At 36.8% G+C, this 19600-nt stretch overlaps 1 protein-coding gene and 1 non-coding gene across 6 annotated transcripts in view; both read left to right on the top strand.

Moving 5' to 3' along the window:
- Window positions 1-19600, top strand: part of ACER3 (alkaline ceramidase 3) — a 180857-nt gene that overhangs the window by 147799 nt on the left and 13458 nt on the right. The gene's annotated exons all lie outside the window — the stretch shown is intronic.
- On the top strand, window positions 956-1027 carry TRNAK-UUU (transfer RNA lysine (anticodon UUU)). The gene has a single exon. It is a non-coding gene; the product is annotated as a tRNA-Lys (tRNA).

The following is a 19600-nucleotide window of genomic DNA, read 5'->3' on the forward strand; positions in this document are numbered from 1 at the left end:
GCCTCTGAGCCTGCGTGTCTGGAGCCTGTGCTCCGCAACGGGAGAGGCCACAACAGTGAGAGACCCGTGTACCACAAAAAAAAAAAAAAAAGAATGGGAGAAATCCCCTGAAAGAACAATGAAACAGACCTCTCCAGTCTACTAGATCCCAAGTTCAAAAAGGAGGTAATAAAAATACTGAAGGAATTAAGAAAGGCTATTGACAGAAATACAGATCACTGTAACATGGAACTAGAAACTATAAAGAGGAGCCAATTAAAACTAGAAAACTCATTTGCTGAGATGAAAGCCAAGCTGAAAGCAATAAATAGAAAACTAAATAATGCAGAAGAACGAATAAGTGATTTGAAAGATAGAATAATGGAAATCACCCAATCAGAACAGCAGACGGAAAAACAAATGAAAAAAAAATCAAAGCAATATATGAGACCTATTGGATAACATAAAGTGAGCCAATCTATGCATAGTAGGAATCCCAGAAGGAGAAGAAAGAGAAAAGAGGATTGAAAGTATATTTGAAGAAATTATGACTGAAAACTTCCTAAACGTAAAGAAGGAAACAGATATCCAGATACAGGAAGCCCAGACAAGATGAACCTGAACAGACCTACACCAAGACATGTTATAAGTAAAATGGCAAAAGATAAAGATAAAGAGAAGATTCTAAAGGCAGCAAGAGAAAAACAAAGAGTTAGTTACAAGGGAACCCCCATAAGTGTATTAGCTGATTTCTCCACAGAAACATTGCAGGCCAGAAGGGAGTGGCAATATATATTCAAAGTCCTGAAAATAAAAAGCCTGCAATCTGGGATCCTCTACACAGCAAGATTATTATCTAGAATAGAAGGATAAAGAATTTCTCAGACAAGCAAAAACTAAAAGAATATAGCAATACTAAACCTAACCTAAAAGAAATATTGAAAGGTCTTTTCTAAATAGAAAAGAAGTAGGGAATTCCTTGGCAGTCCAGTGGTTAGGACTTAGCACTTTTACTGCTGGGGCCCAGGTTCAATCCCTGGTCAGAGAACTAAGATCCTGCAAACTGCACAGTGCAGCATAATTAAATACATACATACATACATAAATCAATAGAAAAGAAGCAAGAATCTATAGGAGGGCTTCCCTGGTGGCGCAGTGGTTGAGAGTCCACCTGCCAATGCAGGGGACATGGGTTTGTGCCCTGGTCCGGGAAGATCCCACATGCCGCGGAGTGGCTGGGCCCGTGAGCCATGGCCGCTGAGCCTGCACATCCGGAGCCTGTGCTCTGCAACGGGAGAGGCCACAGCAGTGAGAGGCCCGCGTACTGCAAAAAAAAAAAAATCTGTAAGAAAGAGAAAAATCACAATTAGAAAATAAATCCCTTAAATAAGGCAGTACGTAGATTAAAAAAAAAACTTTTTTGTGTGCAAGCAATGGTAACTATGATGAACAGCCAAAGTATAAACGTGAAGATGTTCGAGAGGACATCAAAATCATAAAATGTTGGGGAGGGGAGTAAGAAATTGTAGAGGTTTTTTTTAGAGTGTGTTTGAGCCTATATGACTACCAGTCTAAAGCAAGTAGTTATAGTAATGGGTTATCATACTTGAAAAACAGGGTAACCACAAATCAAAAACATATAGTTGATTCACAAAAACCAAAAAGTAGAGAACTCAAGCATAGTGCAAAAGAAAAACTTCAAACTACAAAACGAAAAACAGAAAAAGAAAGGAACAAACAAGAAATACAAAATCCACTGGGAAACAAGGTTTAAAATGGCAATAAATACATATATATCAATAATTACCTTAAATATTAATGGACTAAATGCTTCAATCAAAAGACATAGAGTGGCAGACTGGATAACAAAACAAGAGCCTACAATGTGCTGCCTACACATAGATTGAAAAGTGAGTGGATGGAAAAAGATATTTCATGCAAATGGAAATGACAAGAAAGTGAGACTTCCAGTACTCATTAGACAAAATAAACTTTAAAGCAAATGTTATAAAGATAAAGAAGGACACTATATAATGATAAAAGGATCAATACAGGAAGAGGATTTTACACTTATCATCATATATGCACCTAATATAGAAGCACCCAAATATATAAAACAAATACTAACAGACATAAAGGGAGAAATTGATGGGGATACAATAATAGTAGGAGACTTTAACACCCCACTGACATCAGTGGACAGATCTTCCAGACAGAAAATCAATAAGGCGACAGAGATCCTAAATGATACATTAGAAAAGTTAGACTTAATTGATATTTTAATTTTGATACTATGACATTACATCCAAAAAAACCAAAATACGCATTCTTTTCAAGTGCACATGGAACATTCTCTAGGATAGACCACATACTAGGACACAGAACAAGCCTCAACAAATTTAAGAGGACAGAAATAATTTCAAGCATATTTTCTGACTACAACAGCATGAAACTAGCAATGAACCATAGAAAGAGAAACAAAAAAATCATTACTAAACAACATGCTATTAAAAAACCAGTGGTCAACTTGAAATCAAAGAAGAAATTAAAAAATACCTTGAGACAAATGACAATGAAAACACAACCATACAAAATCTATGGGATGAAGCAAAAGTAATCCTAAGAGGGAGGTTCATAGCAATATAGGCTTTCCTCAAAAAATAAGAAAAATCTCAAACAACCTAATGTACCACCTAAAAGATTTAGAAAAAGAAGAGTAAACGAAAGCTAAAGTTAGCAGAAGGAAGGAAATAATAAAGATCAGACAGGAAGTAAAAAAAAAAGAGAGAGATTAAAAAAAACAATAGAGAAAAATCAGTAAAACCCAGAGCTGGTTTTTTGAAAGGATAAACACAATTGGCAAACCTCTGGCCAGGCTCACCAAGAAGAGGTCCCATATAAACAAAATAAGAAATAAAAGAGGAGAAATAATATCTGATACCTCCACAGAAATACAAAAACTCATAAGAGAATACTATGAACAATTATATCCCAACAAATTGGACAACCTAGAAGAAATGGATAAGTTTCTAGAAACATACAGCCCACTAAAACTGAATCAAGAAGAAATAGATAATTTGAACAGACTTATTACTAGAAGTGAAATAGAATCTGTAAAAACAAAAACAAACTAAAACAAAAAAACACCTCCCTGCAAACAGAAGTCCAGGACCAGATGGCTTCACTAGGGAACTCTACCAAACATACAAAGATGAACTTATACTAATCCTTCTTAAAGTCTTCTGAAAGATTGAAGAGGAAAGAAGACTCCCAAAGTCACTCTATGAAGCCACCATCACCCCAATACCAAAACCAGACAAAGATACTACCAAAAAAAGAAAATTACAGGCCAGTAGCACTGATGAACATAAATGCAAAACTCCTCAACAAAATATTAGCAAACCAAATCCAGCAACACATAAAAAGGATCAGACACCATTATCAAGGTGGATTCATCCCAGGGTCACAAGGATGGTTCAACATAGGGAAATCTATCAATGTGATACACCGCATCAACAAAAGAAAAGACAAAAATGACCTCAATAGATGCAGAAAAAGTATTTGATAAAATTCAAAATCCATTCATGATAAAAACTGTCCCCAAAGTGGGTATAGAGGGAACATATTTCAACATAATAAAAGCTATTTATGACAAATATACAGCCAATATAATACTCAATGGTGAAAAGCTGAAAGCCTTCCCACTAAAATTTGGAACAAGACAGGGTTGCCCACTCTCACCACTCTATTCAACATAGTATTGAAAGTCCTAGCCACAGCAATCAGACAAGAAAAAGAAATAAAAGGTATCCAAATTGGAAGGGAAGAGGTAAAATTGTCATTATATGCAGATGATATGATACTATATATAGAAAACCGTAAAGATTCCACACAGAAGCCACTCGAACTGATAAACATTTTAAGCAAGGTAACAGGCTACAAGATTAACATACATTTCTTTACACTAACAATGAATTATCAGAAAGGGAAAGTAAAATAACAGTCCCTTTTAAAATCACATCAAATATATATATATATATATATTTACAAATAAACTTTACCAAGGAGGTCAAAGACTTTATATGCTGACAACTATAAAACGTTGATAAAGGAAACTGAAGATGATTCAAAGAAATGGAATGATATCCCATGCTCTTGGATTGGAATAATTAATATTGTTAAAATGGCCACACTACCCAAAGCAATCTACAGATTTAATGTGATCCCTATCAAACTACCCATGACATTTTTCACAGAACTGGAACAAATAATCCTAAAATTTATGTGGAACCATAAAAGACCCAGAATTGCTAAAGCAATCCTGAGGAAAAAGAACAAAGCTGGAGACGTAACCCTTCCAGACTTCAGACAATACTACTGATGCAAATGTACAGTAATCAAAACAGCATTGTGTTGGCACAATAACAGACATGGATCAGTAGAACAGAATAGAGAGCCCAGAAATAAAACCACATACCTATGATCAATTAATCTTTGAGAAATGAGGCAAGAATACACAATGGAGAAAAGAAAGTCCCTTCAGCATGTGACGCTGGGAAAGTTGGACAGCCACATGTAAATCAATGAAGTTAGAACCCTCCCTCACACCATACACAAAAATAAATTCAAAATGGATTAAGGACTGAATTATAAGACATGATACCATAAACTCCTAGAAAACAAGATAGGCAAAACATTCTCTGACATAAATCATACCAATGTTTTCTTAGGTCAGTCTCCCAAGGCAACAGAAATAAAAGCAAAGATAAATAAGTGGGACCTAATCAAACTTATAAGCATTTGCACAGCAAAGGAAACCATAAACAAAGCAAAAAGACAACCTACGGACTGGGAGAAGATATTTTCAAATGATGCGACCAACAAAGGCTCAATTTCCAAAATATACAAACAGCTTATACAATTCAGTAACAAAAAAACAAACTAATAACAAAAAAACAAACAACCCAATCAAAAAATGGCCAGAAAACCTAAATAGGTATTTCTCTAAAGAAGACATCCAGATGGCCAGTAAGACACAAAAAGATGCTCAATATTGCTAATTGTTAGAGAAATGCAGATCAAAACTACAATGAGGTATCACCCCACACCAGTCAGAATGGCCATCATTAAAAAGTCTACAAATAATAAATTCTGGAGAGGATTTGGAGAAAAGGAGACCCTCTTACACTGTTGGTGGGAATGTAAATTGGAGCAGCCACTGTGGAAAACAGCATGGAAGTTCCTTAAAAAACTAAAAATTGAGTTACCATAGGATCCAGCAATCCCACTCCTGGGCATATATCTAGAGAATTGACGGATGAATGGATAAAGAAGATGTGATATGTGTGTGTGTGTGTGTGTGTGTGTGTGTGTGTGTGTATAGTGGGATATTGTACAACCATAAAAAACAATGAAATAATGCCATTTGCAGCAACATGGATAGACCTAGAGATTATCATACTGAGTGAAGTAAGTCAAGCAGAGAAAGACAAATATCATATGATATCACTTATATGTGGAATCTAAAGTATGACACAAATGAACTTCTTTTTTTTAATTTAATTTTATCTTTGGCTGCGTTGGGTCTTCTCTAGTTGCAGTGAGCAGGGGCTACGCTTCGCTGCAGTGAGCAGGGGCTACTCTTCGCTGCAGTGAGCAGGGGCTACTCTTCGCTGTAGTACATGGGCTTCTTATTGTGGTGGCTTCTCTTGTTGCAGAGCACGGGCTCTAGGCGCTTGGGCTTTAGTAGTCATGGCTCGCGGGCTCTAGAGCACAGGCTCGGTAGTTGTGGCGCACGGACTTAGTTGCTCTGCAGCATGTGGGATCTTCCCAGACCAAGGATCGAACCTGTGTTCCCTGCATTGGCAGGGGGATTCTTAACCACTGCGCCACCAGGGAAGTCTCTGAACTTTTTTTCAAAATAGAAAGAGACTCACATAGGATACAAACTTATTGTTACCAAAGGGATACCAGAGGGATAAATTAGGAGTTTGGGATTAGCAGATACAAACTAGTATATATAAAATAGATAACAACAAGGTCCTACTGTATAGCACAGGAAACTATATTCAGTATCTTATTATAAACTATAATGGAAAAGAAAATAATAAAAAGAAATCAGTGAAATTTATTTTAATCCCATTATATATAACCAGTATGTCAAGATATCATCAATTCATTGTGTAATCAATATAAAAAATATTGAAAATGTTTAAAAAAATTAATGCCTACTTTGTGGGGTTCTTATGAGGCTTAAATGTAGTAATTCATGCAGAGCATTTTAAGCTCTATGAAGAATACCCAGAGCATAGGAGGCACTCAGCAAATATTAGCTTAAATTTTAAAAAGAGAAAAAAATACGATTGATTTTCTTTTTGTTTACCTTGTATTCTGCCACCTTGCTGAACTTAATAGTTCCAGGAGACTTTTGTAGATTCCTTGAGATTTGCTGCAAGTAGAAACAGTGGTTTATATCATCCTTTATAATGTATGTGCTTTTAATTTCTTCTTTTGCCTTATTGCCCTGACTAGAGCTTCTAGGACTATGTTGAATAACAGTGGTGAGAGCAGCTATCCTTGCATTGTTCCCAGTCTTAGGGGAAAAGTATTCAGTCTTTTACCATTAAGTACGATGTTATCTGTATAGATTTTATAGATGCTTTTTATCAAGTTGAAGAACTTACTCTCTATGCCTGATTTTCTGAGAATCTTTATCCTGAATTGTGCTGAATTTTGTCAGATGCTTTTTTCATATCACTTGATTTGATCATATATTTTTCCTTTTAGTATGGTGTATTCACTGATTAATTTTCAAATACTGAACCAACTGTGTATTCTGAATGAACCCTACTCAGTCATGGTGTAAAACTCTTTATATATTGCTGAATGATACTTGTTAATATTTTGTTAAGGATTTTTACATCTATATTCAAGATAGATATTGGTTTATAGTTTTATTTTTGTACTGTCTTTGTCTGATTTTGATTTCAGAGTAATATTAGCTTCATAAAGTCAATTGGGAAATGTTCCCTTCTCCTTCTATTTTCTGGAAGAAATTGCATAGAGTTGGTGTTAATTCTTCTTTAAATGTTGGGTAAAAATTCTCCACAGAAACCGTCTGGACCTGTAGTTTTCTTGGGAGACCAGGATATGGCCTTTCTTGGCAATATGTTCCATATGTGTGCTTGAAAAGAATACGTATTCAGCTGATGCTGGAGGAACTTTTCCATAAATGTCTATTAGATCATGTTGTTTGATGGTTGTGTCAGGGATCTCCAAGACCACACTCAGGTTCAAAGATTTTCCAGAAAGACTCACAAAGCTCAGAAAAAATGTTACACTCATGGTTACATTTAACCTGAGGTTAAACTGGTACAGCGTGGCCCAGCACCCTAAGCAAAGAAACAAACAAAAAAACAGGCATTTACTATTAGTCACATTATTAGTGTAAACTTTATGGTGTGGCCCTAGGTGTCAGGTATAAAAAGACACTTTTATAGAACAGGATATTCGAAGGAATTAGGCGTTATCTCCCATGAACCAGTCAAGGGCCAATCCTTTCTTTGGGATGTACAGTATTTGCACAGCCCAACCCCAATGAATTAACCATTTGCTGCACAATGGTGTCTTTGAGTTTTTTTATATCCTTGTTGATTTTCTGGGTAGTTGTTCCATCAGTTGAGAGGGGGGTGTTGAAGTCTCCACATATACTTGTGGATTTACCTATTTCTCATTCATTCTATCAATTTTTGCTTCATTCGGTCATCTACCCTATTTTGCAGTTCTCTTGTTTGATGCATAGACATTTAGAATTCCTATGTCTTTTTGGTGGATTGTCCCTTTTGTCATCACGTAATGTCCTTCTCTGTCTCTGGTCATTTTCTTTGGTCTGAACTCCACTTCATCTCTCATTAATATAGCCATATCAACATAGATTTCTTTTGATTAATGTTTGCATGATACACTTTTTCATACTCTTGCTTTCAACCTGCCTGTATTGGTATATTTGAATTGAGTTTCCTTTTGGATATCATATGCTTGGGTCATGATTTTGAATCCACTTTTCCAGTCTCTTTTAATTGGTTTATTTAGATCATTTATATTAACATAATTTTTATATTAAGGATTAATTCTACTATTTTATGTTTTGTTTTCTGTTTATTCTATATTTTCTTTTTCCTGCCTCCCTGTGAGTTACTTGAACAATTTTTAGAATTCCATTGTAGTATATCTCTAGTGTTTGTGAGTCTTTCTCCTTGTATAGTTTTTTTAGTGATTGTTTTTAGTATTACATTATATATACATGATGCCAAAATTTCACCCTGTGTACACTGGTGCCAAGTCAAATATCAGAGACAGAGTTTTGGGTGAAGTAGAAAAGAATAGCTATATTGCTTTCCCAGGCAAAGGGGGACACAGCGGGCTCCTGCCCTCGAAAACTGTGTGTCCCAATCTGGGATGGTTTGATGAGGGGTCTTATAGCAATAGTTCAAGGGTGGGGTTGCTGACAAGATTAGGGTGTGTGCAGCGCTTGCACTCCCTTCATCTTGTCTCAGGTGGTCTCCTAATCTTGATGGGCTTCTCTGGTGCCTTTATTCTTGCCTTAGGTGGTTTCTTGGCTGCTCCTCCCTTGATTAGCAACTGTTCAAATCTGCAGGGAAGGTCATGGAGGCTGGAGTCTTGCCTACAAGAAATGGGAGACAAAGCAGGCCTCCATGCCCAGGAACCCCACAGGGCCCTGCTCGGTTTCATACATAACATCACAGTCTAATGGTGTTAACATTTTACCAGTTCCAGTGAAGTGCAGAAATCTTACCTTCCCTTTACATACCTATATTAATTTCCTAGGGCAGCTGTAACAAAACACCACAAGCTGGATGGCTTAAAATAACTGAAATTCATTGTTCTGGAGGCTAGAAGTCCAAAATCAAGGTGTCAGTAGGGCCATGCTTCCTCTGAAACCTGTAGGGGGATTCATCCTCACCTCTTTCTAGGTTCTGGTGGTTTGCTGGCAATCTTTGGCATTCCTTGACTCTTATCTGCATAATTCCATTCTCTGCCTTTGTCATGACATGGTGTTCTCCCTGTGTCTCTGTGTCTTCACATGGCTGTCTTCTTACAAGAATTTGAGCCATATTGGATTAGGAGCCCATTCCACTACAGCATGACCTTATCTTAACTGTTATATCTTCAATGATCCTATTTCCAAATAAGGGCACATTCTAAGATACTGGGGGTTGGGACTTCAACATATCTTTTTGGAGGGAAAACACTTCAACCTGTAACACTGCCTTTTTCCCGCCCCATTTAAAATATAATTATCTTAAGTATTTTCTCTGCATGCATTTATAACCACATCAGATAGTATTTTGATTTTTGCCCCAATCATAAATCATACTTTGGAAACTCAAGAGAAGTAAAATGTATTATAATCTAACCAAATTTTTACTCTTTCCATTTCTCTTTCTTCCTGCCTAACATTCCAAGATTCCTTCTTTCATCATTTCCTTTCTGTTTTGAAAACTTCCTTAGCCATTCTCTTAGGGTAGATCTGGCAACATATCCTCTTAGTTTTCCTTCATCTGAGAATGTCTTGATTTCTGTTTCATTCCTGAAGAATATTTTCACTGGATATAGAACTCTAGGTTGACAGTTCTTTTCTTTTAAAACTTGAAAAATGTGCCACATCCTTCTGGCCTTCAAGTTTTCTGATGAGAAATCTGTCATTCAGATTGTTTTTTGCATATGGTGTAGGGTAAGGTATTGTTTCTCTTACTGCTTTTCAACATTTTTCCCTTGTCTTTAGTTTTCAGAAATTTGCCTGTGTTGTGTCTTGATGTGGATTTCTTTGGTTTTAACCTGTTTGACGTAGGTTTAGCTTCTTGAATCTGTGGGTTATAGTGTTGTTGTTTGTTTGTGTTTGTTATGTGTGTGTGTATGCCAGCTTTGAAAGTTTTCAGCCATTATTTCATGAAGTACTTTTTCATTCCTGCCCTCTTTTTCCTCTCCTTCTGGGACACCAATAACATGAATGCTAGATCTTCCTTATAGTCCCACAGGTCCCTGAGTGCCACCTCATTATTGCCAGGTACTGGTAGGAGTCCAGGTTCTTCCTTGCCATCTCTTGACACACAAATGGGGGGAAAGAGCTCCTCATTACTGCTGAGCTGGGGTAGCAGTTTCCACTCTCTGCTAGGCCTTCCTGATACCACCCTGCCTGGGAAGGGCAACAGTGCCTAATTATTTCTCACCATGTGGCCTCCACTGACAGCTCAGTGGTATGACCTTGTTACCTCTGGTCAGTGGTAGAAATTCTGACTCCCCAGTAGCTCTACTTTCATACCACCTCATTATTACCACATGAAGATGGAAGTTCAGGCTCCCCATGTGGTCTCCACTGACACTGCAGGAGGTGGAGAGCTTGTTACTGCTGGGTGGGGAAAGATCCAGCCCCTTCCTTCTTGACATTACTGTGGCAGGAGGTTAGGGCACCTTCTTAGGGCCTGATGAGGAATGAAGTCTAGGCTTCCCACTCAGGCTTTGAGAATGGATGGGGGTGAGGCCACAGTTTTTTTTTGTAGTGTTTGGCTGTAGAGTGGTTATTGTGTAAGTTTTCTATCTTGCTAGACTGCCTTTTTCCTGGTTCTTTCGAGAGAGAGCAGGCTTTTGTTGGGCTGTTTTTTGTCTGTGCCTAGTGGTGTTTCTGGTTTACTTGTTTCTTCAGTTCCAACTCTCAGGTGTCTGAGGCAACAAGAAAACACATGGAATTTATCACAGTAGCATTACTCGGGTCCCAAAGTCCTGAACCAGTCTGCCTCCTTCTCTCCACCTTTCAGAGTCTTCTTATGTTTTTTATATATAATGTTCAAGGTTTTAAATTGTACTTAGTGGGAAAAATAGGGAAGATTATGTTCGTTTCATCTTCCCAGAAGCAGAAGTCTCCAGTTTTTAGTCTAGGCACCTTAGGGAAATGTAAAGAAGCATATAAAACACAGTCCTTGCCTTAAATTCAAGTCTGATAGATAGGGTACCAATACTTTTAGAAATAAATGATGGACCTATATAAAATGGAAATCCTATGAAATAAAAACGTCTTTCTTCCATCTGCTTTACCACAGCTTCTTTCTTATATCTCCATTTTGTGATCATTTTGTACTGTTCATTATTTACTTATGTCTTTGCCCAGCTGGATTGTAAGTTTTCTTGAAGTCTTAGTTATCTTGATAACTCCTGGAACTCAGAATAATGCTTATCAGTAAAGATTTTTAAAATCAAACTGAAACTCTGAAACTTCTGTTTCTTTTATTATGTCTGACAAGATACGTGAAAATCTCTCCTGTAACAAAACATCTAGAAATTCCAGATAAAATACAATAGATGTTCTTTTAAATGCATAGCTGAGCTCAAAAGAATGTAAAGAAAATTCCAAAGCGTTAACTCCAAAGGTGGAGCTGAAGACTAGACTGACAAGTGATCATGACAAATCATGATCAACTTGAAGGCATTTGCAGATACCAGGAAATCAGAACTTTAGGTTTGAGATTGAAGGTAGATAGAAGACAAAGCTTAGGGCATGTTTAAGATGAGCAGTTGGAACTCCCTCTCCACTACCACACACACATGTACACATAAAGTCAGGACCATCAAAGAGATACTGTCAGTGGAAGCCTGGGCTAGAAAAAAATGTGCCCTTCAGTAACAGAAGATGACAAGGCAACTTGTCTTTCAGCCTCAGTTTTAGGTAGGAAATATTACTTCCCTGAGAATCTATAATCACTAGTATGCCTTCACACATGTTTGAGATTCAAATGTACATAACCTTCATTGTCTGGGAAACCTCAAGATGTAAAATTAACTCAAACTGATCCACCTTTTATAGAGTCCCAATGTATCTAAGAGAAGCAAAAGCAAATTAACTTCAAAGAAATATACCTTAATGTAGGCCCCTCAGGATTTCCACAGATTGGTGCTCAAACATATGTGCACAATCAATAATTCTAAAACCAGAGTAGGAAATAAGCTACCATAAGCAAAAGTCAGGAGAAACAGAACAGCAGAAATAACCCCCGCAAATCAGATGCTGAAATATAAAGTAACTATTCTTTAAATATTTAATGAAAAAATAGAGAAAATTAAAATATGAAAAAGGAACAGGAGATTATTAAAAATGAAATTACAGATTTGAAAAAGAATCAAAGACATTAAAAATAATCATTGAAATGAACCTATCTACAAAACAGAAACAGGCTGATAGACATAGAGAACGGACATGGTTGCCAAGGGGGAGAGGGAGAGGGAGAGGGAGAAGGATGGACTGGGAGTTTGGGGTTGGTAGATGCAAACTATCACATTTAGAATGGATAAACAACAAGGTCCTGATGTATAGCACAGGGAACTATAGTCAATATCCTGTGATAAACCATCATGGAAAAGAATATTAAAAAAGAATGTCTGTGTGTATATAACTGAGTCACTTTGCTGTACAGCAGAGGTTGCTACAACATTGTAAATCAACTTAAATAAAAATTCATTGAAATAAAAAACTCAATGGATAAGTTAAAAGTAGATTAGACAGTTGAAAAGAGAATTAATTAAATGGAAAGACAAGTCTAAAGAAATAAGCCAGAAAGCGTCACAGAGAAATAACATGTCTAATTGTAGTTCCAAAGAGAGAGAATAGCAAAAATGGGGAAAGAAGAGATATTCAAAGAGATAATAGGTGAGAATTTTCTAGAATTGGTAAAAGACATAACTCTTCAGCTTCAAAAATAATAATTCCCAAACAGGATAAATGAAAGAAAATCTTTCTCAGGTATGGCAGATTTGATAGATTAGCTCATTCAACTTTGTTTCAGCCTCTTTCAAGTGAGCCTTCCTGTAATGTAGATGCTAAAAAGCTAAAACCTATATTTCCCATCTTACCTTTGCAGGTAAGTTTTCAGATACATTCAGGTGTTTTGCCAATCACATGTATTCACATGAGTCTTGAATTCAGAACCAAGTTAAGTGGGAAGGAGAAGTGGTAGTATGTAGGCATCTGTTTACTTATATGGATCTAGGGTGTGCATCATAGCTGTGGAACAAACAGGTGTGATGGCAGCTTCCTGACTGTGAATTATAGCTAAGATGGTATGATGGTATGATGGTGGATGCAGCAGTTGGTCCAGAGGCTTTCCAGTTCTCCAGCTTCATAAATGTGAAAAAGAAAAATATTCCTTTGGCAAGATAATTCTGTAGTAGTGTTTGTAAGTCATTCCCAGAGAGCCTAAATCTGTTGAGCATTTCTTTCAGAATTGAAACTATTAAATTATTTTCTGCTTTAGATAGAGGTATTATCTGCAGTTGAATCCTGATTGACACCTGTTTTCAAAAAGCACACTAAAATTGCTGAAATCCAAAGACTAAGATCTTAAAAACATCCAGAGATAAAAAAACATGTTACCAACAAAGGCATAACAAATAGTCTACAGCAGGCTTATCAGCAGCAACAATGGAAGCCAAAACACAGTAGACTATTACCTTCAAAGTGCTGAGAGAAATTAACCATCAAGTTAGAATTGTATACCCAAATATCTTTCAAGAACAAGGGTTAGGTGAAAACATTTTGAGACAATTTTACTAGTACACCTCACTAAAAGACCTTCTAAAAGATATTCTTTAGGAGGAAGAGTTGAGATACAAGAAAGAACAGTGAAGGAGAAAAAGTGAAAAACCTATGGGACTATCTGAACAAAATATTATGACTTTAATAATATCTAATTTGAGAGATTTTTTTTTTCTTTTAAGGAACTAAAATGATGACAAAATAACATGAGATACAAGAGAATAATCTTAGTCACATAGTTCCTAAGGTCTTTCTTATTTGGGGATAGGGTACATTCAGTGATTAATTTTGGATTTTACATGTGCTTTTTTGGTAACCACTAAAAACAGTAATTGATTTCACAATTTCAGTTACAAAAACCTGAAGGAGTAAATTGGATTATAAAAACTGAATCCAAAAGAAATCAGGAGAAGGGGGAAAAGGGATGCAGAGAAAAGTGAGGACAAATACAAAGCAAAAAATGAAGGGGTAGAAATAATTCAAAATATATCAGTAGTCACAGTAAATACAAATGAACAGAGCTAAGCAATTAAAAGACAAAGACTCAAATGGGGAAAAATCCAGGTATCTACTGTTCATAAGAAACATGGTTAAAATATAAATACATAGTAATTTTGAAAGAAAAAGATACAAAAAGATACATGCCATACAAGTATTGACTAAAAGAAGGCTGGAGTAGCTATTTTAATAACAAAGAAATTTAAGGCATTATTCATAACAAATGTGTTCATTACATTGTTATTATAAGATTCAATTTACCACACCCCAAAAAAAGACAACTCTAAACTTGTATGGAAAACTTTAAACAAAAATTGACAGAATTACAAAGGAGAGATAGGTAACTACTCTATCATGAGGAGGTATTTTAACACAGTAACTCAGCCCAAAAAATATGAATAAAATTGATAAAATTTGAATAACATAACAAAATGATTTACTATACTCAACAATTAAAGGATGCATGATCTTCTCAACCATGCATGGAGTAATTATTAAATCTGCCAATACTAGCTTTAAAGCAAAGTTCAACAAATTTTAAAGAATTGGTATCATGCATAGCATGTTCTCTGACAATTAGTTAAAACAAAACAGGATTAGTCAAAATAGCCCATATATTGGGAAACCTAAAACTATACTTGTAAATATGAGTTAAAAAAGAAATCATAATAGAAATATTGAAATACTTTGAATGGAATCATAATGAAAATACTATAAACCAAAGTAAGATGTAGCTAAAGTGGTTCTTAGAGGGAAATGTTTACATTAAATGTTTACATTAGAAATAGAGAGGCTGAAGAATAATGAACTAAGTATTCAACTTGAGTAATTAGAAAACAGATGAATAGAATAAACCCAATGAGAAATGAAGAATGATACTGATAAAAGGCAGAAATTAATTAAAAAAAAGTACAATGTTGAAGATCAACACGTATCTAATTTTGTTCCTTTCTGAAACCCTAAGACTACAACAAAGAATTTATTTATAAAGCATAAATCCACAAGGAGAAGACTCAATAAAATTTTAGAAGCTAGAAAGTAAATGGATTACTGCTAACTGCCTTAACCCAAGAAAGCCAGATTCTAAGTCAAGAATCTCCAGTTTACATCAGAGAATTGATTCTTGAGTATCAGGCATTAGCAGCCAACAGCCAGTTTGGCAAAGGAGATGCAGGAGGGGTCTAAAATAAAGAGGTTTGGTTAAAAGCTTTAAGAAACTGTTAATTGCTTAGGCAACTGCATGCCATGGAGCAACTGCAGAAGTCTGCAGGTTTATTCTCTGGAAAGGGTGAACAGTATCTCTAGGTTGGATTTTGCCAGGCACAATTGAGCACGCAAATACCATACTGAAATCAGGTAAATTGGGTGACCTTATGCTTTATGAATGTTGAATGCAAAGACATCTAGGCAGAATATTGAAAGAATCTTCTTATAGGGAATATGAGCAGCCTAAAAGACCTGATGATATTGGGGGTTCCCTAACAATTGGCCCAGAAAAATAACCCTATGGTGAAGGTTACTAGTCTAAAGCCCTCAACCATATGCTCAGAGCTTGTGATCACCTTTTTAGTTTTGTACTCTTTAAAAATGAGGAGGGGCTTCCCTGGTGGCGCAGTGGTTGAGAGTCCGCCTGCCGATGCAGGGGACATGGGTTCGTGCCCCGGTCCGGGAAGATCCCCCATGCCGTGGAGCAGCTAGGCCCATGAGCCATGGCCGCTGAGCCTGCGCGTCCGAAGCCTGTGCTCTGCAATGGGAGAGGCCACAACAGTGAGAGGCCCGCGTACCGCAAAAAAAAAAAAGAATGAGGAGACAGTGCCAGACATATGATGAATGCATTCAATATGAAAGAGGCCAAAACAAATAATAAGGGAATAAATCAGCTAAGAGTAAACAAATTTTGCATGAAGAAACTTCAAAAACAACAAAATGACAGCAAATATTATAATTCATTAATATTCCTAGATATATACTGTATCTATGAATCAAGAGTAAGATGCTATAAAAAAGGAACATTCAGAGAATCCCCCCAAAGAGGATATTAAAAATATGAAAAAGTGAAATGAAGGGTTTGAAAGATATAGTTAAAGAAGGCACTGGAATTCTTTCTCCTGAACATACGTTGTTATTGTCTTATGGTCCATCACCCCCTATTCACCAGCAAGCATCTACCACAGGAGAGGCACTAAACCCATGGTATGGTCCAGAGTAAACAGGACAGCTTGGGGCCTCAGGACCTTGGGCCCACTCACCACCACTGCTGTGGCCAAATAGCAGGTGTTTCCTTAAGGTCATGGACCACAACCTGGGGGCCATCAGAATTATGAGAAAGAAATGGAGAATAGAAGGGACTCAATAGAATTATTACTGAGCCGGAATAGAAAGACCAACATAAAAAAGGGGGAGGGGGTACTGTGCAGAGAATATGGAAGGGAGGAAATCATCACCAAAACAATTCAAGAAAATATCCTACAATTGAAATATATGAGTTATTAGATTGAAAGAACCCACTGGGTACTAAGCATAGTGGGTGGAAATAGACCCATGCCAGTTTAAGAATTATAGACAAGGACACTTACGAGTTTTTAGAGTTAGAAGGCAGATATACACACAGAGGATCAGGGATCAGAATGGTTTTGGACTTACCAAAGCAAAACTGGAAGCCAGAATTATAGGATAGTAACCTAGCCAAACTGTCTATAAAATATGGTGACAAAATACATTTTCATACATTCAAGTTCTCAAAAAAACTTATATTCCATAAACTATTGCTCAGGAACCTGTTGAAGGATGTGTTTGACCAAAATGAGAGAGAAAACCAAAAAGGAGGAAGACATAGGATGCAAGACATAGGAAATCCAACACAGAGAGAGGTGAAGGCAATTCCCAAGGTGAAGGCGAAGGGAAGGGACTTTTCAGGTGATAGCAGTACACTAGAGAGGCAGCCAGTCCAGAATGAAGCAGTGTGACTCCAGACACAGATATGTTGAGGGCATTCTGTATTATACTACTCTTGACCTGATAGTATATAGGTAGTCTGTCCCCAGAATCTTATCTGTACTTAGCTTGCATGGACCATGTGCTGATGAAGTTCTTGCTCTCTCTCACGTGCCCTGCTACCTGGATAACCAAAGACATTCATTTCACCCCACAGAAGAATTTTGCTTTGAACTACTTCTGAGAGCTGAAGATTGGCCCTGGTAAGTAAGCTTAGAAGGAGAAAATAGAGAGTATCCCACCCCCACTGATCATATCCCTGTCACATCTCAGCACCTGGCCCACACTGCAGTTCTGCCAAATGCCTTCACTGTGCTGAACTCTGTGCTTCCTGGGACTCATTCTTGCCTCCCTCAAATGGGGCAATGATAAACTCAGAAAAGCTGAAGGCGTACTATGACTCTCTTAAGCTCATCTCTGAGAACCTTCATCAAACAGTGGCAATAATGTCCTTTTCATGCACAGCCAGGTTTGTGCTTTCCTGATGATTTCTAAGTTAATCACCCCTTTCATTTGTTTATATGCAAATACTTATAGTTAAAATAACAGAATATAAAAACTACATGATGATAGCAATAGATTCAGAGAAAGCATTCTGAAAAATTCAGCTGCTATTTATGATCTAAGTAAACCACATAAACAAAATAAAACCCTTTACAAACTCAATAGAATGAAACTTTCTCAACCTGTAAACTACAGCATCTAACACATTCAGTCATGAAATGTTTTTAAAAGTTACCTTTAAAATCAAGAATAAAACAAGGATATCCGTTGTCACCACTTCTGTTCAACACTACACTGGTGGAAGTCCTATCCAACATAGTGTTTGCAAATGACATGATCGTGTACAGAAAATACCACAGAACAGGTACCAAAAAACTACTAGAAGCAATAAGTGGAATTCAGCAAGGTCACGAGATTCAAGTCAGTATTCAAAAATCGTATTTCTATGTATTAGCACCAAACAATTGGAAAGTGAAATTTTTGAAAGTATGATTTACAGTACCGTCAAAAACATCAAATGTTTAAGGATTAAATTTAACAAATATATGCAAGCTCTGTATATTGTGGTGAACAGTTTTTGCTGAGCAAAATTAAAGAAGCCCTAAATAAATAGATATATCATTTTCATGGGTTAGAAAACTTCAGTGTTATTAAGATGTCAGTTCTCTCCAAATTGATCTATAGGTTCAATGCAATCACAATCCAAATCTCTGCAGGCTTTTTGGTAAAAATTGAGAAACAATTTCTGAAATTTACATGGATTGCAAAGGACCTAGAAGAGCCAAAACAATTTTGAAAAAGAGCAACAAAGAGGCTTATCTACAGAACAGAAACAGACTCACAGATGTAGAGAACAGACTTGTGGTTACCAAGGGTGGGGGGTGGGGGTGGGGAATGGATTGGGAGTTTGGGATTAGTGGATGCAAACTATTATATATAGAATGGATAAAAAACAAGGTCCTACTGTATAGCACAGGGAGCTATATTCAATTTCCTGTAATAAACCATAATGGATCAATGCAATCTCTATCCAATTACCAGTGGCATTTTTTACAGAACTAGAACAAAAAATCTTAAAATTTGTATGGATACACAAAAGGCCCCGAGTAGCCAAAGCAATCTTGAGGGAAAAAAATGGAGCTGGAGGAATCAGACTCCCTGACTTCAGACTATACTACAAAGCTACAGCTATCAAGACAGTATGTTACTAGCACAAAAATAGAAATATAGATCAATGGAACAGGATAGAAAGCCCAGAGATAAACTCATGCACCTATGGTCAACTAATCTATGACAAAGGAGGCAAGAATATACAATGGAGAAAAGACAGTCTCTTCAGTAAGTGGTGCTGGGAAAACTGGACAGCTACATGTAAAAGAATGAAATTAGAACACTCCCTAACGCCATACACAAAAATAAACTCAAAATGGATTAAAGACCTAACTGTAAAACCAGACACTATTAAACTCTTAGAGGAAAACATAGAAAGAACACTCTTTGACGTAAATCACAGCAAGATATTTTTTGATCCACCTCCTAGAACAATGGAAATAAAAACAAAAACAACTGGGACCTAATGAAACTTCAAAGCTTTTGCACAGCAAAGGAAACTATAAACAAGACGAAAAGACAACCCTCAGAATGGGAGAAAATATTTGCAAACAAATCAATGGACAAAGGATTAATCGCCAAAATATATAAACAGCTCATGCAGCTCAATATTTTTTTTAATAAATGTATTTATTTTTATTTTTGGCTGTATTGGGTCTTTGTTGCTGTGCACGGGTTTCTCTTGTTGCAGGGCATGGGCTCTGGGTGTGCGGGCTTCAGTAGTTGTGGCATAGTTGTGGCTCACAGGTTCTAGAGCACAGGCTCAGTAGTTGTGGTGCACGGGCTTAGTTGCTCTGCGGCATGTGGGATCTTCCTGGACCAGGGCTTGAACCCGTGTCCCCTGCATTGGCAGGTGGACTCTTAACCACTGCGCCACCAGGGAAGCCCACAGCTCAATATTAATAAAACAAA

The sequence above is a fragment of the Aethalodelphis obliquidens genome, unplaced genomic scaffold, assembly GCF_003676395.1.
Source record: "Aethalodelphis obliquidens isolate GAN/ISIS:26980383/991018 unplaced genomic scaffold, ASM367639v1 scaffold50, whole genome shotgun sequence".
In the NCBI taxonomy this organism is placed as follows: domain Eukaryota; kingdom Metazoa; phylum Chordata; class Mammalia; order Artiodactyla; family Delphinidae; genus Aethalodelphis; species Aethalodelphis obliquidens.